At 42.6% G+C, this 24,012-nt stretch overlaps 1 long non-coding RNA gene across 2 annotated transcripts in view; it reads left to right on the top strand.

The window, feature by feature from the left end:
• The window catches only part of LOC147022662 (uncharacterized), a 134,676-nt gene that overhangs the window by 77,268 nt on the left and 33,396 nt on the right, over positions 1-24,012 (top strand). Inside the window, exons 3-5 of one of the 2 annotated variants that reach the window (XR_015059836.1) lie at positions 4,459-4,501; positions 11,880-12,022; positions 12,218-13,581. This is a non-coding gene — a long non-coding RNA (uncharacterized LOC147022662). Of the gene's footprint in view, positions 1-4,458; positions 4,502-11,879; positions 12,023-12,217; positions 13,582-24,012 lie in introns of those variants that run through there. The other variant, XR_015059837.1, reaches the window with a different exon arrangement.

Below are 24,012 nucleotides of genomic sequence, written 5' to 3'. Positions count from 1 at the left end.
TGAACCACCATTTGGCACAAAGCTTTAAAAACATTGAATGTACATTTCAACTATATCGATTATGCCCACCTCTCCCTCACCATCTATATCTAGCCACCTGTCTCCTTCATGCCCCTCACCACATGTCCCTCACCACATGTCTATCACCACCTGTCCCGATCCACATGGCGCTGTCCACATGTCCCTCTCCCCTGATATCCCTCACTACCTATCCTTATCCACATGTCTATCACCACCTGTCCCGATCCACATGGCGCTGTCCACATGTCCCTCTCCCCTGATATCCCTCACTACCTATCCTTATCCACATGTCTATCACCACCTGTCCCGATACACATGGCGCTGTCCACATGTCCCTCTCCCCTGATATCCCTCACTACCTATCCTTATCCACATGTCTATCACCACCTGTCCCGATCCACATGGCGCTGTCCACATGTCCCTCTCCCCTGATATCCCTCACTACCTATCCTTATCCACATGCCCATCACCACCTGTCCCAATCCACATGGCACTGTCCACATATCACTCTGCCCTGATGTCCCTCACCACCTGTCCTATCCACCTGGCACTGTCCACATGTCCCTCTCCCCTGATGTCCCTCACCACATGTCCATCACCACCTGTCCCTGTCCACATGGCGCTGTCCACATGTCCCTCTCCCCTGATGTCACTCTCCCCTGATGTCCCTCACTACCTATCCTTATCCACATGTCAATCACCACCTGTCCCTGTCCACATGGCGCTGTCCACATGTCCCTCTCCCCTGATGTCCCTCACTACCTATCCTTATCCACATGTCCATCACCACCTGTCCCTATCCACATGCCCATCACCACCTGGTGCTGTCCACATGTCCCTCTCCCCTGATGTCTCTCTCCCCTAATGTCCCTCTCCCCTGATGTCCCTCACTACCTATCCTTATCCACCTGTACATCACCACCGACCACTCTCCACATGTCCATCACCACATACACATGACCACCATTCTTTGTCAGCTACCTCTCACAACCTGTTATAACAACCCCTCTCACACCACATTCCCCACACTACTTGATCCAACCACCTTTTTTCATGTGTAAGTGTTGTTGTTGAATGATGAAGTTAAAAGTTTCCGTTTGGAGTTCACATCATCACCATTTTACAAAGATCAAATCTGTCCTCAAAAAAAAACCATTGTGCTTCACAGGATAAAAGGCTGGAAATTGTAACCGTTTTGATTTATTTTATTTTAGTATAAAAAAAAACCTTCTATCGATGTAATAATGAGTACACGTGGGGAGCAGGTTTGTCCAGGTCAGACGTGAGTAATCCATTAGTTTTTTTTTTCATCTCTCGAATCATATTCACTTTGGATAAATAAGGGACTCCGAGTCTGATGGATTATTTGAAAACAGGTCGTTTTGGAAGGTAAAAACAAATGATTAAAAGTTCTAATTAAAAAAAAAAAACTAAGTTCACGTGAACTAAAAAGTTTTCATCAAGTGATGCAATCATAGTAATAAAAGTTGAGAAGGTGTCGAACAGTCCGCATGAGACTGTGAGCGAAACGTCAGTGAAAGTGAATGAAATGTGGGATCGATGAAGAATATATTGGCTGATGGGTGAAGAAGTGAATGGCAATGAAACCATGAATATCCGTTACTGTGAGTTTGAAACACTCGATGAATTGTCATTGACTTGTTCTTGTGTCTTTAGCACTGTTCATCTACTTATACTATAAGAGGTGTGTGTCTGTGTCTGTGTCTGTGTCTGTCTGTGTCTCGCCATTTTTCTCAGAGATGGCCAAATGGATCTTCATCATACTTTCAGAGGGTCATTAGTGAGTCCCAGGTAGTGTTAAAAGCAACAACAATTTTTTTTTTTAGGAAAGTTGCATTGTTGGGGGTTTTTTGTGGTTTTTTTTATCGCTCTATAGTGCTTAAGCATTTATAGCAATGTGAAAGGTAATAAATGATCCCTGACCCCCATTCCTTAGTGGGTGTAGCGATGTTTTCGATCCCCACAAAAAATATATTTTTTAAATATTTGATTTCTAAAAATGCCAACAGGAGTGCACACACACACACACACACACACACACACACACACACACACACACACACACACACACACACACACACACACACGCAGAGTTTGCATTTTAAAAAGGATCGGTTTTCAATGAGGCTACACCACAACATATCTCTGCCATACTTGGCAATTCACTTTCTTTGGGAACTGGTTGAAAAGGTAGAATCTCACACGTTATCACTATTAATAATTAAACTATAATCTACAAAAGCAATAAATAGCAGTAAAATCGAAAATGGGTCTTTGGTGTCTGGATTTCAAATGAATTTGTCTTTGCACAGACAGGCAAGGTGAACCGGTGAATGTTGTGTCAAAGTGGTCAGGGCACGTCATAAAACGATGACTTGAATCATTGAATGAAATGGGTGCTTTGGTAAACGTGACGGAGTTTTTCACGAGGACCTGAAATGGGTGAATTCAGGTGTCTGGAATGGGTTGTTTTTTATGGCTGTGATCTGACCAAGGTGGAGACGCCATGTTATTGTGGCCTTGTGCAGGTGCGGTGATTACAAATCCATCGGTAACCTACAGGTTCCACCTTATGACGATTTCGCAGGTACAGAGTTTGCGTGTAACAACAGAAGTTTTGAAAACGCGGGCACACCGAGTTTGAACAATGTGATTCCTCCGACAGTAACACAACACATATTGTGCAACCTTATCCCCATAAAACTCCTCGAGAGGAGTGTCAGGGCCTACCTGCTTTCACAGATGAACTGCAATGTCAAAAAGAAACCGATGAGTTGGAGATGAGGGATAACGCAAACACCCAATTCTCCTTCATGCACCACCTTGGAGTATGCATGCAAAGTTTTGGGCTGTTAGGTTTCATGGTTTTAGAGTTATGGAGGAGACAGACAAACAGACACTGACTGAGACTGGGTCTGCTCTCGCTTTTTTGCTCAAATTAGCAGAGTCGATTTAGTTTTTCATTTTGGTTGAAAGCGCTTTCTTCTTCCTTAAAAATATGTCATCCCAACCACCCCAATCTTATACAATATATATGTTGTTCGTCTTTCGGCTGCTCCCATAAGGGGTCGCCACAGCGGATCATCCGTTATGATCCGCATACTGATTTGGCACAGGTTTTACGCCGGATGCCCTTCCTGACGCAACCCTGGTTGCCTCTTACGACACAGGGATATGGATTGGGTTTCGCCATGATTCCGGGCTGCCCTACACCCTCTCATAGCACAGCCCAGTGCAGAGCTCCTGTCCTCAAGCGATCCTCCAACCCAAGCCTCCGAGTAGCCGGATTACAGGCACACGCCACTACGCCCGGTCTTATACAATATATATATATATATATATATATATATATATATATATATATATATATATATATATATATATATATACATATATATATATATACACATATATATATATACACATATACACATATACACATATACACATATACACATACACACATACACACATACACACATACACACATACACACATACACACATACACACATACACACATACACACACACACGTCCATTGGTGAAAGATGTATCCATACTTGGGAACGATATTGGTGAGATGGAGCACATTTTTCATTCAACGTTGGCTATATTTGCAAATGTTGTAAACTCTCAATATAAACTTGAATTGGATGGCCATTAGCTCAGATCCCTTTTTCTTCATGCAGAAGTGAAGGCTCATTGATGACTCCTGTTAAATGCTACTCATGGTGTCTGACTGGGAGTCATTGCAATGACCTGAAGATGTTTCTGGACTTTGCTTGTCGACTATAGTTGCACTCGAGTCACAGAAAATGTTTCTGATCTGATCTGGCATGCACGGCAGACTTGAATTCAAGCTGAGAGTCAAACAAAACAACCAAAAACGCACTTTAAGATGAAGAAGGTTCCTTAACGTCTCTGTGGATACTTTCTCCTGATTTCAGTAGTTGCTCTGAGTGTGGATAATTCTATTCAAAGCACAAACAATGCTGGGTATGTTTCACTGAGCACGCATGCTCAGCTGTCACTGACTCGCACTTGTATCCTTCGCGAAGTTTCTGGCCTTCCTTATTTGATTCATGTAACTCGTGAATAAAACGAATTCCTGGGTGGAATTGATGTTCTGATTCAGAACAATTTATTTCATCTCCTTAACCAACTCATCCGCTATTTTAGCCAGAATGCCCACAGCCTTTGCCCACATGAAACACAAAATATGGGAGACTCTTTTATGTATGTACACAGTACTGTGTGTCGTATCAGTCAATAACGTGTCAGCCCTTTACCTCCTTGAGTGCCATCACTGTAGTCGATTGTGGCAGTCTTACAGGAATATTGTGCTTAATATTCTATAGTACATTCCACAGTTCTGTAAGGTTCATTGTGATTCCTCCTGTTTTTTCTCTTTCCAGGTAATCCCATGTGGCCACGATGCAACACATGTCTGGACTCAAGGTTGGCCATTATAACACTGGGAGCACACCAGCTGTAACCTTGTTCTGCAAATACTATTTTACTACATTGGAAGTGTTTTGGATCATTGTATTGTGAAATGAATCCTTTTCTGATGAAACAATTTCCACTAGGTACCGCATAATGCCGCAGTATCTGCTTGAACTTCTGTTTTGTTACCCTCCCATTGATTTTTAACACACCAAAAGTTGAGATATAATCCCAGACAGTCAAAGACCTCCACCCCACCCCCCATACCCTGTGTTTAACAGCAGGCTACAAACATTGCAGGTCGTAATGTTCTTCAGGTCTTCAGCATACGAAATGGCATCTCTGAGATCCAAAAAGTTCAAACTTTGAATCTTCCGATCAGATTACCCAATTCCATTGTTCAGTTGCCCAATCTTGGTGTTACTGCTTCGCTGACAGGAATATTAAGGGGCGGGGGGAGAAAGTGGGATGGAGGGGAGGCAGAGATGAAGGGGAGTTAGGGGAGAAGGTTCTGGACTTGCGTTTGGTAGTGGGACTTGTGGGGATGCAGTACAGGATTGAAAGAAATGGGGTATGTTAAAACAGCATTTTAATACAGCACACTAAGACATCCCAGAGATGGCCATGGGGGGGGAGGGGTGGAGAGGGGGTAGACATGAGTGGAGGGGAATGTGGTATGAGGATAAGGGATGGCAGCATGAGGGGAGGGGAAGAGAAGGCAGCGTGAGGGGAAGAGAAGGCAGCGTGAGGGCAAGGGAAGGCAGCGTGAGGGCAAGGGAAGGCAGCGTGAGGGCAAGGGAAGGTAGCGTGAGGGCAAGGGAAGGTAGCGTGAGGGCAAGGGAAGGCAGCGTGAGGGCAAGGGAAGGCAGCGTGAGGGCAAGGGAAGGCTGCGTGGAGGGCAAGGGAAGTCAGCGTGGAGGGCAAGGGAAGGCAGCGTGGAGGGCAAGGGAAGGCAGCGTGAGGGCAAGGGAAGGCAGCCTGAGGGCAAGGAAAGGCAGCGTGAGATGGCCAATTAAGACCCCAGCGAGTAACAGCATGGTGACCAAGAATGAACCTTATTAATGGATAATTAAATATGGCCATTAATCATCTTCAAAATTGGTGTGTAAATTGACCCAAAAACCCAATTTTTGCTCGTGCACTACCTTGGAGTTCCCTTGGTATGCATGCCAAGTTTGAGGCGGCATGGTTTTACACTTGGAGATGGACTAATGGACACCTACTGACAACATATATGTATATACACACATATATACATACATTTCAAAACATGCAGAGTGTGATGAGCACTCCCCCGATATCCAATGGACATAGTCCGACACCAAATTGTCGCCTCGGCCCAGGGACTCTGTCAAACATACAAAGATTACATGGTCAACATCAGTTAAACATCAAACTGATCCACCTTTCTGTATTCCGGGCTTGTTTACCCTCATCGGGACAGCATACCGATTAAATATCTAACCATTGATGACCAAATTCGTCATTTGAACATCAGACACACCTCCTTACTGTTTTGTTGAGCATCACCATGGATGATGTTTAACATGATGAAACCACAAAATCTGCAAAGAACAACCGTCCGTCTGCCACCCAGATGATTGTTCCCACAAATGCAAACCATTCAACCAGAATGCACGTGATGTGATTGGCAGGTAAATCAAAATGTGTGGAGTGTGACTAGCACTCCCCCGATCTCCATTGGGCCAAGTCCAACACCAAAGCGTCACCTGCAACCCGGAGGACTCGGCCCAGTGAGTATGTCAAACAGACAAGGATTATATGGTCAACATCAAACGGAGTCGACTATCCGGATTTCGGGCTTGTTTGCCCTCATCAGGATGGCATACCGATAAATATCAAACCAATAATGACCACATTTGTTGTAAACATCAGACGCACCTCCTGACTGCTAAGGTGTCGGACTATGTCCACTGGAGATCAGGGGAGTGCTTGTCACACTCCACATGTTTCGATTTACCCACCGATCACATCACGTGCTTTCTGGTTGAATGATTTGCATTCGCGGGAACAATCATGGGTGGCAGACGGATGGTTGTTCTTTGTGGATTATGCGGTTTTACCGTGTGAAACAATCCATGGCGATGCTCACCATAACAGTCAGGAGGTGTGTTTAACAGTCAGGGGAAAAAAAATATATATATATATATATATATATATATATTTTTTTTTTACGGATCTGGAAGCCATATGCATTCAAACATACAGATGTCCCAAGAGTCAGTTATTCCATTAAGTACATGTGATACAGGTCCCTTCCTTTTGTCTCGTGGGAGAATCAAAGGTGTGCGTTGCGATGTCCTTTTAGGTAGGTTATTACCACTAACGACCATCCAACGAACCCTCCAACGGTCATCCAACAAACCATCTAAGACCATCCAACAAACAAACCGACAACACCACTGAACAAGCGCTTCACTCGCCTAACCGGCGTCTCGCTGTCTGAGGCAGAATCTCTGGCAGTTCCTTCTCGGCTTCCACAAACTTTGTAACTTCTCTTTTTATGAGTATGGGCACGTGTGGAGTGGGGTCAGGGTTTTCCTGGCATGGCCAAAACCCTCTCCCAGAAAGGGCGGACCCATGGTAGCCCCGTCCAATCAGGGCAGACGGTGACGTCTGCTCCACCGATCCCCCGCCCCATTCTGGGAGGTTCATAAAAGTTACAACGCCATCCTCAGCGGAGAGTTCTTGGGGGGTCGTTCGTTGTCGTGTTGATGTGCTGAGTTGGAGGGTTCGTTAGTTGGAGGAGTCTTCAGGTCAGTGGAGTTCTGTGTGGGTTGTGTTCGTGAGCTGGAAACAGTGGTTGGAGTGAGCAAGCTTGTCGCTGGTTGCCAAAGAAAAAAGGAGGTCATGACGCAGAGGGTCTGCCCATGTCTCGCCTTGGCGGGCCGTCTGTTGCACTGGTTCAAGGGCACCTGACCTTGACCGGGTCTCTTGTGGGTCCTGTCGGCGGCCCTGACCCTCGCCTTGGACTCAGCTCGACCCGACTCGGGTTCCTCCGTGGACACGAGTCCCACGCGTGTGACTGCGGGCCGAGCTGCACGAACATTGCCAGGGGCCACACTATGGAGCATCCCCCTCCCTCCAACGTTAAGGTACCCCAAAAGAACTCCGAACTCAGCTTGTCTCTCCCTCTCTGGCTGCGGGGGTCTTTCAATAAATCGTCTGAGTTTGTGGGCCCGTCTTGTAAGTAGAAACTGTGTGAGTGTTTTTGAACATTGTAAATTCTTGCTTGTATATTCCGCGATAAGTGTTGCTCTATGTCTTTTTTATTTGTAAATAAATTACCATTATTAGAAATGTTCCCAGTTCGTTTCCATCCTTTCTTGCATTGGTCCAGCATGGTTCGGATCTGAATTTAGGCGGGTTTTTATCCCTGGTTATCAGTTCATCGTAGCCGGCACGGTTTCAGCAGTTCCGCTCGACTGCACCCGAACCGGAGCTGGTAGTCGGTAGTTGGAACCCGGTTCGAGCAAGACGTGCCGAGGACGTGGTTCCCCGGAAGTCGAAATCACGTAGTTAATTAGGTAAATTGGTTCTCGGCAAAAAGACCCGATGCTACGCAGTTGAGATATTGGCGTCCATGGTCGGTTCAGCGACCCGCCGGCTCACGGAGTTATTCGAGAGCGACGGCCTACAATTCCGGGGAGTCTAGTGGGAGACGGCGTTACCTCCCCCACCTCGTGGTCATTCTCGCCACTGGTCCCCAGCCCGCAACTATATATATATATATATATATATATATATATATATATATATATATATATATATATATATATATATATATATATATATATATATATATATATATATATATATATATATATATATATATATATATATATATATATATATATATATAACACATACATACATATATATATATATATATATATATATATATATATATATATATATATATATATATATATAAAACACATACATACATATATATATATATATATATATATATATATATATATATAAAACACATACATACATATATATATATATATATATATATATATATATATATATATATATATATATATAAAACACATACATACATACATATATATATATATATATATATATATATATATATATATATATATATATATATATATATATATATATAACATATATATATATATAACATATATATATATATATATATATATATATATATATATATATATATATATATATATATATATATATATATATATATATATATATATATATAACATATATATATATATATATATATAACATATATATATATATATATATATATATATAACATATATATATATATATATATATATATATATATATAACATATATATATATATATATAACATATATATATATATATATATAACATATATATATATATATATATATATATATATATATATATATATATACATATAAATATATATATATACATATATATATATATATAACATATATATATATATATATATATATATATACATAAAATATAATGTTGTATTGTATTGCATTGCGTTATTTTGTTACGGTTGTGGGGGTAGATGGAGGAATTTCATTGGAAAGTTAGGATTGTATAGAGTTTCTTGGTCTGTGAACGTGTAGGAGACATCTTGATGTAAATTAAGTAGGGAAACTGTGAGCTTAACTGTTACCACACAGGGGGTGGTGCTGTGTTAATCGGATAGGGATTAAGGCCAATTTCACACAGTTCATAATTGCCCCCTGTGATATTTTCCCTGTTTTTGTATTTAAAGACTGGCGATAAATGGGGATCACGTCCTTAAAACAACTAAAACCGAGCTGCATGTCCAAGCAGGCAAGAAAGCCACACCTTCAGCGATGACAGCTGGCAAGGCCACACCCCCGGAGTGGATGATTAATGGAGGTGACGTCAGAAAGCTGGCAGAAGGAGTGTGAGGTTCGGAGCAGATCGGGGAGCATAATTGAGAGGAATGTGGCTGAGACAGATGATCTTGATTTTGTTCTCTTGGCATGACAAAACGGCTACACAATTCTTGAGTCATGCTGTAAATTTGCCCACGTGCTGAGGAAGACGCTAGTCTCTGACTCTTCGGCTGAGCCATGAAGTGTGTGCATTTCTGAGGAGGGATGGAGAGCATGCTTCGTGGACTTATCACGGGGCCTCAGGAATCGTTTCGTCGTATGTTCGAGCAGGAAGGTGGGGGATCATTGTGAGCATACCTCGTGTACGAGAGGGACATTCGGCATATTCGTTCATGAGAAGAAGCCGCATGGCGGTTGGTGAGCCCTGGCATTGAATACCGCCTCATGAATTACGTCACTTGCGTTTGCCACCCAGAGTGAAACTCGGCACCATTTTGGGTGCATCATCCCATGTAGAATGAATCGGCTCAACTCCAAAGTTCAATAAAGGCCATCTCTGTTTCGTTTTCCCCCTTGTCTGTATTAAAGTCCGTATGTAGAGGCGCCTCGACTTTAGGCTTTAATTGACCTCACGCATTATTATTACATTTTGAATTATTACCGTTGTAAATATTTGATCTATTTTCATTAAATCCCCATGTTTATTTTAAGTCACTGCTGTCCGTGGATCTGTCGTGGGTTCGAGTATAAACCCCTTGTGCTGTGCATCCATCTGCTCCGTCTTTTCCACCCATTCCCCTCCTGCACGCGCCATAATCTCCAACGATCACGTGTTCACCTCAAAGGAAAACCGCTCGGTGATCCGGCCTGGTCGTTGTTCACCGCCCATCCACAACAATTGGGTCGGTGGGGGATTAACCTAACTGCCAGGGCCCCGACAATATTTTATACATATTCTCTACCAAGTGCTGTTCCAGTTCATAAAGTTTTGTTAATGTTATTATTAGTGTTGTTTTCGCTGTTGCTAAATCCACATCTCCCCTGGGTTTCTTCACTAATTTACATTTTCTGATGAAGCAACTTCTACATCAGTGGTTAAGTCAACCGCCACAATTACCACATTTGGGGGACAGAATAACTTCAGGAAGTCTGGCAACATGAAAGAGATTCACCAAAAGTCAATGTCTGACGTTTTCTCTGGGAATCATGCATAATTGGTCCTTTCTTTTTTTGGAAGAAGCGACTGCTAATGTAGTCTGATCATTCTACTGTGAAGTAGGCCAAACCTCAAACAAATTGCAAAATAAATTATTTGGATTGCTATGAACAGCTTAAATATTATTGAATAATATACTAAAATGTCGATCAATTATCTTGATGGAACATTTTTGAAACTTATCCTTAAATATAGGGTATGTGGGGTACTTCAACAAGTCATGAATTCAAATTTCAATAAACCTTTTACTTCATGTTGAAGATGAAAGAGGACATATATAAATTTGTCATATTGTACGTACTAGTACGTGGCCGTACGTGCAAAAAAAAAAACTTTCAAACCGTGTGCCAGAAACAACAACCACACAGGCCGTTCCTTCGCTCTCACGTGCACATACGTGCGTGGCCATACGTGTGTGACCGTATGTGCAACCCCCCCCCCCCAAAAAAAAACTTTCAAACAACCACACAGGCCGTTCCTTTGCTCTCGTAAACGACAACTGGATTGGGGCATTGTGTTTATCTCTAAATGTGCATAAGAAATCGAGAAATTATTAGAATACAGTAAGTCATCACTATCCAGAAGTCCGTACGTTGTAACCCGTAATGGGGAACGCGGCTGAGGATCTCTTCCCCATCGGCCACGCCTACGCAACAATGTGTCCTGTCATTGGTAACTAAATGGTTCCCCTTTCCCATCGGCCACGCCTACGCAGCAACGTGTCCTGTCATTGGTTTGGTAAATAAATAGCCATAACTTGGGGCACTTGTCCGATTAATATCAAACCTTGAAAAGGCACATATTCAGGTCCCCAGCAATATACCTGGCAAGTTTCAATTAGATCAGACTAGTGGTTGTCAAGAAACAGCGTACACACACACAGACACACACAGACACACACAGACACACACAGACACACACAGACACACACAGACACACACAGACACACACAGACACACACAGACACACACAGACACACACAGACACACACAGACACACACAGACACACACAGACACACACAGACACACACACACACTACTGGAATTATAGATAGATGAGAGACGTGGAATACGATTTTAATTGTGGAAGACTGAATATCGCTATCATGGGGTTCACTGGTGATGCTTATCTGAGCCTTCCACCATAAAGGCTGATCAAAGGTGAGTATAGGATGTACTTTGTGATGTCTGGCCTCAGTGCAAACAAACTTGATGGTTGAGTAAATACCGCTCATGTCAGTGGCACTCATGTGTGTCATGGCCATAAATGTGATGTATTTCTTTGTCCAGGACAAGATCCCTGAGTGACCGTTTGCCACACGCATGACCAGCAGGCCTGAGTGAATGGATAGGCCATACAACCTTCCACAAAGCATCTAATTTGCTTCTTGGATCTTCATTGTTCAGGTCCACAAGTTCATCGTAGGTCAAAGGTAATATGCCACTTTATACAATAATACCTTGCAGTACAACATGTATTTTTCTCAACCATGTCCACATCTTCAGTCGTTGCCTGGAGGCTCTTATGTTGGATCACTCACCAGTTCTATGTGACCAATGTTTACTGTCCAGATATTGCTCCACTTGTCCTTTTATGTTATTCACCGCATCACTCAAAACATTTGCAGATGCAAAGCGATGATTCATCTGAATTGCCAAACCATTCTGGAGGGTGCTATGAGAACACGAGGTTGAATAGCTCGAACGATTGCCTGGCCCTCGGATGCTATCTTGACATCAACATTCTTATTTGTAAATATTGTTCGAAGAAGCAAATGTGTAGATTGGGGCACAAAGGAACTGTTTCTCTTGCAGATGATATATTATCTGGAGTAGGGTATGTTTCTTTTGAGATATCGATACTTTCTAGATAAGATCTCGTACTGCTCTCACAATTCTCATTTGCTCAGATGTATAATCTGCTAACTTAAGAGCTTCATATAACTCATTGATTACTATAGAAGCTGTCCTCAATCTCACAGCACTGGCCTTTCCATTAATGTTGGTAATGACATTATTTCCAAAATATAATTTAATCTTTTTCTTTATGGAGTTGACACTGTGGATATCTTTACACCCAAAGTTTTCCATTTTCTGTCACTTCTTGTCATTTGTTCATCATTATTATCCTCCAAATTCTCAGCTACTTTAAAAAAGACTTCCTCCCTACCAATATCCTTAGGTCAGCCTGAGTTTTGTTTCTTAAACTGTTTACTCGAATGCCAGTGGGACCTGCTTTTCTGTTCTAAAGTTAATATTGCACACCTGGTCATAAATTACATCTGTTGCATGCAAATCTTGAGGCAAATTCAATCCTGCAGTAAACTTTCTGGACCAACTATCACTCCATTCCAAGCACATGTTTTACTGTTAGGCTGTAAGTCTGACGTTCCAACAGGAAAGACATCATGGCCTCTTTTCTCCCTGGAAGATTAGCAGGCCAACCAGATAAGATACAATTTTAATTAAAAGAAAACTCCGGTTGTTCAGAAGAAAGAGTGTGATGAAGGGTCAATGGCGATTCAGAAATCTTCTTCAAGTCACGATTAATAACAATTTTGTTGTAGTTCTGATGTTGGCAGTTTTGATGTAGAGATTGAGCTGCAGTTGTCTGAATACTGACATCTCATAAGGTAGTTGTGTTGATGTCACTGCTCCCCTTTTCATGAAGTACAACAGTTGGTTATCCATTGTCCAGGGATTCTTCGCAAATCACACCGACATCCATGCTGATGCACCTGACAACAAACATTCAAACACAATGATTACAACGGAGTTACTGGTAATCACAATCAGCGGAACGAATAAATTATCTCACTTTATGATTACATTTTCGATCATGAGATAACCTGCAAAACAATGGTTTTAAAATGCTAAATATAGAGGTATTACCCAAGAAAATATTAAAGGTTTTTGTATTTACATATATCATGTAAAAATACCACATTGGCACAATTAGTTGCAGAAACAATATTTTGGCTTCCAAACATATCCATACATTTTTTTTTAAAATTCAAATACGTGACGAGTGAAATTATATTGGGGTTTGTTTTTTTTTGCCTCAACAACATGTTATTACATAATTCTGAGTAATTCATGACATTATTTGTTCCGAAAGAAAATGTATATATATATATATATATATATATATATATATATATATATATATATATATATATATATATATATATATATATATATATATATATATATATATATACACACATATGTATAGACAAGCAAATGGCACCCATCGCTTCCCTGACGGGAATACGAAAGGGAGGAGGACGGCGAAAAAGAGAGGGGGGAGTGGGAGAGAGAGTGGGGAGAGTGAAAAGGTGGAGCGGAAAGGAGAAAGTATGAGGGGCAAGGAGGGGTGGGGGAAAGGAAGACAGTGTGAGGTGAGAGGAAGGGAAGGCAGACATGTGGTGGAGTGTTAATTATGATTCTTACTGTTTCATCAAAATAATTCTGCAGAGCATTACAGTGCAGATTGAACAAAAAATGTCTGAAATCCATTTTCTACCAGTCATACAAAAAACACGACTGCCACTTTATAACTGCTGGCAGTGATGACCGAGTACCAAGACGTCCCACTTTGATGCAACCCCACTTTGATCGGACACCTGACCCTGACCCATGACGTTTTTGTTTTTTTTGTATTATTCATTACTCAATTTAATTTAGAATGGAATTCAATTCAATTCAAATTAAATGGAAGACCAAATCGTTACAAGTCCGGCATTGGAGTAATCAGAAGGAACCCAAGCAAGCAAAAAGTAAAGATGAAGTCAACAGGAGGGTCCTGGATAGGATTTGCATTTCAGCTGTTACTCCTCTACCCTCAAACCTATCCAGCTCGAGCCAAGTGAGCCTGATTTAAACAAAAAAAAAAAAATAATAACTGAAAACAAAAAGAACCCATATCAAAATAATTAAGTAATTATAGCTGCCAGACCATGCATCCGATCAAGTTGAAATTTATCACGTTCATTCCACATCATTACTAGATCATAAATGTGAAGTTTCACGCCGATTGTTTAAGTGGTTCCAGAAAAAACATTATTTCATATCTTTCTTCACTCCATGTGTCATCAGTTATTTTGTGAAGTTAGGAAAGTAGAAGAATGGTTCAGGAATGGTTTATCCCTGGGTTATCAGGAATGTGGACAAGACACGGGCTTGATGGGCCGAATGGTCTTCTCCTATATCGATGTCCTTGCGTGTTTAGTGCTTTGCATGGATTTAAAATTTTCTTTGTTTACCCAGAGTTCTGCGAGTTAAACTTTGCAAAGAATGTAAAATAAAACTTGCATAGCTTTTGTTTGAAAAATCTTTAAATTTCAGCAAAAAAAAAAAAAATTCATGCAATGTGCATAAACAGGTGCAAGTATGTAGGGCGTTCAAAAGTTCTCGGAACGAGATCCAATAATCAAAGAAGCGTCAAGTTGATAAATTTCTTAATATGTACAATATACTGTACATGTAAGTACATGGTGTACTCTTAAAAGTTATACATTTTTGTAATGTTTATGTCCTTATTGTTTTTAGTTATACAATTATGAGATTGGTATCAATAAAAAGAGAAACTCAACAGTTTTATGAACATCGTTTTATAACAGGTGTTCAATGTGTTGCCCCCTGTATTGAATACACAGTACAGTAATATAATAATTCCCAGTCTAAAGTTTGTTACCTGTTCCAGTAGGGTTTGTTGTGAAATATTTCAAAGAACTCCTCAAACTTGTTCCTTCCAATCTTTCAAAGTTTGAGGTTTGTTGCAGAACAACCTTGACTTTCATCTGGTTCCACAGATGGAAGTCCAGGGAGAGAAATCAATCATGTGATCTTGGGGCCCCAATCAATGAATCCTTGTCATAGGGGTATCGGACGGTGTTTGGTTATTCTGTGATGGAACACCTTCTTGCTGGAACCAATGTATTCTGATGTTTCCTTTCTCTTTATATAAAAAGCAAAAGTTCATAAGCATTTAAAACTGCAGTAGTTTTTATGGGGCAACCTGTATATGTAATTAGCAAGAAAATATTTCTCTGATTAAATGAATACACTTACACATTAATAAATAAATTATTTTATTGGATAAATAAACTGACACATCACAAAAACATAGTATGTTTGATATAAACTTACACGTTTTCCTTACAATTAAAATAAATATACTTACACATTAATAATTTTAATTGGACTCTTTTGGCTGTATATTATTATCACCGTTAGATCGCCTTGTGAATTATTTTTCAACCTATTTGTTACATTTTTTCCAATTGTATATTTTTTAACCATGTGAATTTCATTTTCACCTGTTCCCTTCATATAATGGCAACCAGGATGATTAAGTGTATTACACCTCCCCTCCCCCTCTCCGTCAAAACCCCCCGATCCTGGCCGAATCGGCTTTGCCGAGTGCACCTGACATGGCCCATCTATGTGCCATGCTGGCGGGATTAAACAACAAAATGGATGGAATGGCACAACAGATGAAAAACGAAATAAAAGGCATGAACGGAAAAATGGGTACAAACACAAATGAAACTAGAACGGGCACTCATAGAGCGCATACCTTCGCCGCCACTACTTTTTTTGTTCTTGGTATGAGTGTGGGGAACTGGTTTCATATGAATGGTCTTATGACACAAACCACATATCTATAATGTCATGACCCCCCCCCCCGACTTTCGGGGGCTACGGACTAAACAACAATCAACTCACGTCATTTTGGCGAGTCTTCACTCGCAAGCTCGGTGAATACAACGTTTCAACAAGAGAAGGTAATCTCGTTTGATGCTGGTTTCATGCAAATCGAATAAGAATTGACTGAGTTATGCCGAAAACCGCATATTTTTCAAGGGCGTGACCCCCCGACATTTTACCCCAACCGGTGACATGTGTTATGACGTCATTGTGTCACAAGATTGGGCATTAAATTCTGAACATTTTGGTGCTGGGTTCATGTAAAGCGGACAAGAATTGACCGCGTTATGACAAAAACCGCATTTTTCAAGGTCGTGACCCCCCTGACCTTTGACCCCTAACCGGTAACAAGAGTATGGGCGTCATTGTGTCATATTGCATATCACAAGATGAGGCGTTGAATTCTGAACATTTTGGCGTTAGTTGCATGCAAATTGAATAAAAATTGACCGTGTTATCGTAAAAAGACGATTTTGACCTTTTCGTGACCTTGACCTTTGACCCGAACGATCCCAAAATCTAATCGAATGCTTCCTGGCTAATAACCAATCATCCCACCAAATTTCATGTAATTCGGTTTAATACTTTTTGAGTTATACGAATCACAAGATTACAAATAAATAAATAAATAAATACACGCCGACCAAAACATAACCTTTCGCAGAATGCGAAGGTGATGAAAAACGAAATAAAAGGCATGAACGGAAAGATGGATGCAAGCACGAATGAAATAAAAACAAATGCGTGCAGAATGAATAATAACATGACCGCTAATATACAGCAAGTGAAGAACGGAATGAAAGAAGAAATGGAAAAAATGTGGAGTGAGATGCAGAGCATGGGCATAGGCCTGCAGGCAGGCATAATGGCAATTGCGGGGAGGGAAACGCGGGCAGTGGAGCTCAAGATGGCGGCGCCACATGTTGGAGCGAACGAGCTGGGGGGAGTGCAACGGCTGTCCGATCCGCGATGGAAGCGGGGGAGGACAAACTAATTCGGGAGACGTGTTGGGCGAGGGTAGTGACAGAGAAAGCAACAGTGACGGTGACACAGAGGGAAAGACTAAATGGGGTGACCGAAACGTGTGAGACGAGACACGAGGTGACGACGGAAAGAATAAAAGAAATAACAGACACGGGAGATAGAGGGTGAGTTGGACGGGGTTAAGGAGGAGCACACACACACGGAGTTAGTGGAGGACGATGAGGGGGAGCTCGGGGAATGTGTTGTGACCCGGTGCGAGCAGCTGGATAGCCTCCTTCGGGAACGAGGGGAGGAAGTATGCTCCCTTGAAGCTGATCTCGACCAGGTGGGTTCGGTCGTGTCAAGCGATTTCGAGGGGGCGAGTAATGCGAACGGGTGCACGTGCAGCTTGGGGGGTATGGAGGCCCCGGGAGCCCTACAGGAGACACGATTCCCCAGTGTGATTGTCCCGGTGTGTGGGTGCAAGAGCGTGTGTGAGAGCGACCCCGGGTGAGAGTGAAACCGTCTGTGTGGAAACAGCACCGTGTGTGAGTGAAACACTGCATGTGAGTGCCCCCGTGTGTGTGAGTGGTATGGTGTGTGTGAAGGAAACGGCACGAGTGAGTGAGCGGCGGAGTGTGAGAGGGACAGCGTGTGTGAGGTCGCTGTATGTAAGGGAGATGACAGTGGGCATGAGCGAACATGTAGCTATGGTGTACGAGGTGCAGTGGAACACGAGAAGCAAGAGTGTTAGCATCAACTCCGCTTTATTGCGCGTCCTGATGTACATTCCTGCCACCCCTAGTGGGCGAGTCATGATATACGAAAACCCAATCACGTGATACAGCACAGTAGCCGCATCTCCCGGTGTGTGTGTGTGTGTCATGGAATGGAGGTGTGTGAGTCTCGTGACACACAGGAGTGTGTGCGCATGGAATGGCGACGAAGACGGTGACAGAGGGACAAAGGCCGGGTAGCGGCCGTAGTTGTAATGGGAACCGCGCCGGGTTTACCCAGCGGTGAGCGCGAGGTTCGGGCTGTGCTTCGCACGAGACCGCCACGTGCGCGGCTGCGGGAGTGAAACCCGGTCCGTAAACGCCAGCGGTGGATGTTGCCGATCCCACGGACGGACAAAAGGTAGGCTGGACAACGGATTTGGACCGGATGGGTTCTCCATGCGAGCGTGTGTTAAGCTCCAACGAGCAGAGCACATGTGTTTGCGTGGGGAACCCCTCGAAACGTGAGGCTTGTTTTTTTTTTTGATGCGCAGGGCTGTACATCGTGAGGCTTGTTTTTTTTTTTGATGCGCAGGGCTGTACGCAGGGATGCGCAGGGCTACACATCATGGCTGCATGTGTAGTTGGAATCCGGCAGGAGGGTGAATCCCTGCCGGATGGTGCCATCCAGGAGGAACGAGGTGCAAGGTGCGCGAACAGCTGCCATGACGTCACGGGAGTAAAAGTGCGCAGGTTGCGAGTTTCCGCGCTGATGAAGCACAGTTGAAAAAAAAAAAGCAAGCCTCGCTTCGGGTGAACAGGATTCCCGGGCAAGGGGTGGAAGACCCCCTTGCTTGGGCACAGGATACCACCGATCGCAGGCCGGCGGACCGAAATTCATAACAATATACTGAAAAGCATAAAAAACGCAAAAAAAAATATCGGTTTCATTTGTGGTTTATTTTGATTAAAAAAAAAAATTCTCAGTGAACAAATGTAAACGGACAAAACGACACATGGAGTTACAAAAAGTTGTATTGTACTCAATGTGCTCATGCTCAATTGTGCTCATGGAGTGCACCAGGTTGTTGATTTGCCGTTGAGGGATTTGGCCCCACACCTGGGTGATGGTTGAGTTGAGTTGAGTTGAGCTGAGTTGAGCCGCAGTGCGAGGTCTTGGGTTCACCTGATTCAGATGCCTCTGCAGAGCATCCCAGAAGTGCTCTTTGGGGTTGAGGTCAGGGCTACATGGTAGATGTGGGAATATGGTGATGCCGTTCTGTCTCAGGAAGTCCTGAGTGACTCGTGCTGTGTGTGGGCGGGCATTGTCTTGCTGGAACAGGTGATTTGGGTGTCGCTGAAAAAAAAAGGGCACAACTTGGGGGCGCAAAATTTCGTTGATGTACCGCTTAGCATTGACGCCATTTCCATGGCCCCGGCCTAAGTTTTGAAAGAAAACAGGTCCGAGTCTCTGGTTAATGCCGACAGCACTCCACAGCATCACGCTTTTACCACCCCATCTGTCCCTTTCTAAGATGTTTGCCCCTGCGAACATTTGGCCTGATGCTCGCCAAATCCTGATGCGGCCATCTGGTGGGTCAAGGCAAAAGCGGCTTTCGTCACTGAAAAGCACCCTTCTCCACTCACGATGACACCAGTGGATATGGTGCTGTGCCCACTGGAGTCGCTGCTGATGATGCAGACCAAGAAGAACCAGGCCCCATGCTGGACGTCTGCACTACAAGTTCCTCTCGGCCAGGCGGCAGCGCACCGTACGGCTAGTCAGCTGCCTGCCGTGGGTCCCCACAATCGCTCTGCATGTGTCCTCATCCGTGTTGAACGGAAAGCGACGATGGTGCCTCACGAACAGGCGGTCCTGACCTTCTGTGGTCACTCGTGGTCTGCCAGCTCGTGGATGGTCAGCATTGGAGCCAGTGGTTTGCAAACGGTTTTGCAACTTGTACATCGTGGAAATGTGCACATCAAAGGCCTGTGCGACTTCTCTCGGCAATTGTCCAGTGGCGAGACGACTCGCAGCACGCTCACAATCTTGAGGCGGTAGTCTTGGCATGATTCGATGAAGTGTGACCAGTGTTTTCTGGGTGGCCTTTTTATTGAGTGAGTCTGAGGCACATTATGAACCGCAGTTCACATTGATGCGCATGCTGCATGTACTCCACATGGCCCATGCACCCCTCTTAAATAATGGTGGCTCAAAATCACTTACCTCGTCTCACAAAAAGACAATTGCCATTCATGGTGCAAGTGTGATGTGTGTTGCACATGTACATTACCAGCAAAGCGCTGCTGTTGAAAGTTAGATTTCTTTTTCTCAAAGTTTTTGCGTTTTTTATGCCTTTCAGAATATATACATATAATATACAACCAGTTTCTTTGCTGACGGGTATATTAAGGGGGTAGGGTATGAAAGAGGATGGAGGGCGGATCAAGGAGGGGTGTGAGCAGAGGGCAAGGGAAGGCAGTGTGAGGGTAGGGTCTGTCCTGACATCAGCACCATCTGGACACATCTGGAGATAACCACTGTCTGAACATAACCACCATCTGACTACGTCAAGGGAAGGCAGTGTGAAGGGAGGGCAAGTTAAGGCAGTATGAGGGGAGGATCCGTCCACTGTAGCAAAAATGCGTTATTAGAACACGCTCTACTTTGTAGCAACTGCCAACTGTAAATCTCCATCGGTGCATGAACTGCACTGACATCGACTATAGGGTGTTCAGCAAGCAGCTTAAGCACTAAAGCAAGGACTCCAATTAAATGGTTGATTAGGATGGCTGGCTTGGCAAGTGATAGCTATGTCCGAATGTCCAAATTATGTCCGAATTAGACAAATGAACACTTTTTAAGTAGTCGGAACTGCTGATAAGTTCAAATCTGGAGCTTAAATTTTGTAATTCGGTTTAGTTTAAGAGATTCTCGAGGTTATGGCATGTGTGGAAATGAAATAAAGGCACGAACGATGGCGTGTCCGGGCGTTTATAAGCATTGCAATGTACCCAGCGATTAATACCTATGATGAAAAGGCATTCGATAATGAGTGGGGAAAGTGGGGGGGACTTTATTGTTAAGAAATCGTTGCAGCCTGTTACAAGTCGAGGCATGGTTGAGCAGCCCAAAAAACGTGGCGGCTTCAGAACCCAGCGAGGTAACCAGGAAACGTCTAAAGACCCCAGAGAGCTCGTTGGCCGAGGATCGCCTGATAAAGTATATGATGAAATAAGGCCGTTAATTATCTTCAAAAGAGGTGTTTTAATTAACCCAAACACCCAATTTTCCCTTGCACTTCCTTAGAGTTCCCTTTGTATGCATGCAAACCTTTCGGTTGCTAAGTTGCATGGTTTTGGAGTTATGGAGGAGACACACTGACACACATTTGGCATTCATTCGTGTATATATATATATATATATATATATATATATATATATATATATATATATATATATATATATATATATATATATATATATATATATATATACACATATACATATATATAGGATATATTTATGACGTCATATAACAACATCATTAAAAAAACATAAATCCAAATGTCCAGCCAGCAATCCTGAGAAAACAAGATACAAATAATCAAAAGGGAAGAAAATAAACGAATAGTTATATATTTATCAGAATACATCTTAATTTCAGCTCGAGATTGTTCACCCATGGAAAGATTGAGAATTTAAAATGGAGTGTCGTGATGTGGGACAAGATTCCCCTTCTGTGCTTCTACGTCCTCCTCGGCCCTTTTGTTCTTTTCACAAAACATTTTTCATTTGAAATTGCACAGTACTGTGCATTGACAGCCAGAGAGCCCCCTGGTGATCATGTCCAGGATACTAAATAAGGTTACAGAGGAAAGGGGGGCAAGGGGGGAGGTGGACGTCCCAAGTCCCATTAAATTTGGCGCAGGATTTGAAATATCCCTCGAGTGTGAACGCTGATAATGGTGCTGAGATTTCTCTGCTCCATCACACACGGCTGCCCTGCTACGTTCATCGCAATATTTATGGATTCAGTGCATCTGCACCACGTCTCGTGTAACAACCTTGCCGAATTAAAATCCACTCGGCCTGTGCGTGATGAAAGGTCCATGCTTCATGGTCACGATGTAAACAAAGCATTAAAAAAAACACCATCTGTTTACAATTTTATCGAATATAAAGGTAGCTTGTACATAGGACTACCGACTCGTCCGATGGATGATATCTACAAAGAAAGGCAACACACCGGAGCGATGCACGCCCCACCACAAGCTGAAATGATTTTTAAAACCCAATATTGATTCAAGCATTTCACCCGTGGCGATCTAAATCTTGGCTCGCTGGGAACACAAACAAAATCGTTTCTCGACTCAAAGCTTGGAGGGCCTTGGCCATTGTGGGTTTTGGATAGAGCTTTTCACGGCTCACCAAGAACTCCCGAGTAGGTGCTGGATATAGACCTAATCTGCTGGATATATGGGCCTCTGCCTGCTGGACAAAGCCCAACTTGCTGGATATAGACCTACCTCCTAGACATAGGCCACCCTGCTGTATATCGACCTACCTGCCGGACATAGGCCAACGTGTTGGTTAAAGCACGCGTCTTTCTCCTACATACAATGGTGGGTGGACCCGCTGGCACAAAGAGTGCACCGTGTATATTTTTCATGGAGGCAGAGCAGGTAGACTCATTTGTCATCACAACTCCTACAATCCAGGTGATGTTTATCAATTGTGTTTATGTGAATCCTTCAGCTTTACTATTATACTTTGCACATGAAAATCATGGTGAGGGCCTTCAAAGGAGCTCACAAGTGCATTTTTAGTCGCTTTTTACCTTCATAGGTGTTTCAGCAGTGTATGTTCAGCACAGAAATCCTTCAGGGGACATATTTTGAAAGTCGGTTTTAAAGATGAGATTTTGTTGTTTCCCCCCCCCCCCCCCCAAAAAAAAACTTTTTTCATCTCTAAGTTTTTGTTCATCCTTTGGGTGATAACTGCTGTGGGGTATTTAAGTAGTAGATGCCAAACTTATTGAATGCTGCTCATTAAAAACATGCTGTTCTTGATAAATCAGGTGAAACCAGATCAGTAAACATAACTTATCCAAAAAGCAAAACTCTGTTCACCATTGGTGGTGGAGGTAACAAGCAGGTTTACAATATGACAGAGGTTGTTTTCACCCCTGTTTGTCTGTCTGTGAGTAGGATATCTCAAAACATTATGGACAGATTTGAACGATACTTGGTGGACACGTCGGGTGTGTGACAAGGACAAATTGATTAGATTTTGGTGAAGATCAGGATCCGGATCTGATAATTGTTTTCATTTTTTAAAAAGTGATTCTTCACCATTGAGAGATTGGTCCAAAAACGATATATTATATGAGAGTTCAAAAAGTTGTGGATTGATTTTGACTAAACTCGGTGGATGAGTTGGATACGTGACAAAAAGAAGCCAATTACATTTTGTTTCAGGTTTGGATTCAGGTCTGGCCTATCAGTGGAATAAAAAACGTAAACTGTTCAACCTGGTGGAGGTATGCGCTCTACCAAGTGCCATTCTGGTTTATGAAAGCAAAATGGAAGAGTTTACCTGATTTTGGTCTCCACGCAGAAAAATTACATTTCTAGTTAATTACCTACTCTTAAAAGTCTGACATCAGGACATATTTTGAAGGTCGGTTTTAAAGATGAGATTTCTCGTGTAAGAACAATCTGCTTAACTACTTCCATCACCAAAGGTGGATGGAGGTTATGGTTTCACCCCTGTCTGTTTGTTCGTTGGCTAAAAAATTATTTGCCAGGTATGTTGATCTGTTCGGTTAGTTTGTTTGTCTGTCTGCTCGTCTACAGCCCAAACCGCTAAGCCGATCATTCTAAAACTCATGCAGATTGTAGGCACCGTCCCTGTGATGGTCAAGCACCAAAAATTTTGCGAGGTCAACATCGGCCAAATTACTAAAATTGTCAATTTTCATCCGATTGACTTGAAATTTGAAGAGGATTTGTACATCACCTCACTGAAT

Source organism: Eptatretus burgeri, chromosome 7, assembly GCF_056783735.1.
Source record: "Eptatretus burgeri isolate ZD-2024b chromosome 7, Ebu_testis_v1, whole genome shotgun sequence".
Classification (NCBI taxonomy): Eukaryota; Metazoa; Chordata; class Myxini; order Myxiniformes; family Myxinidae; genus Eptatretus; species Eptatretus burgeri.
This window is presented reverse-complemented; position numbering and strand designations above follow the sequence as displayed.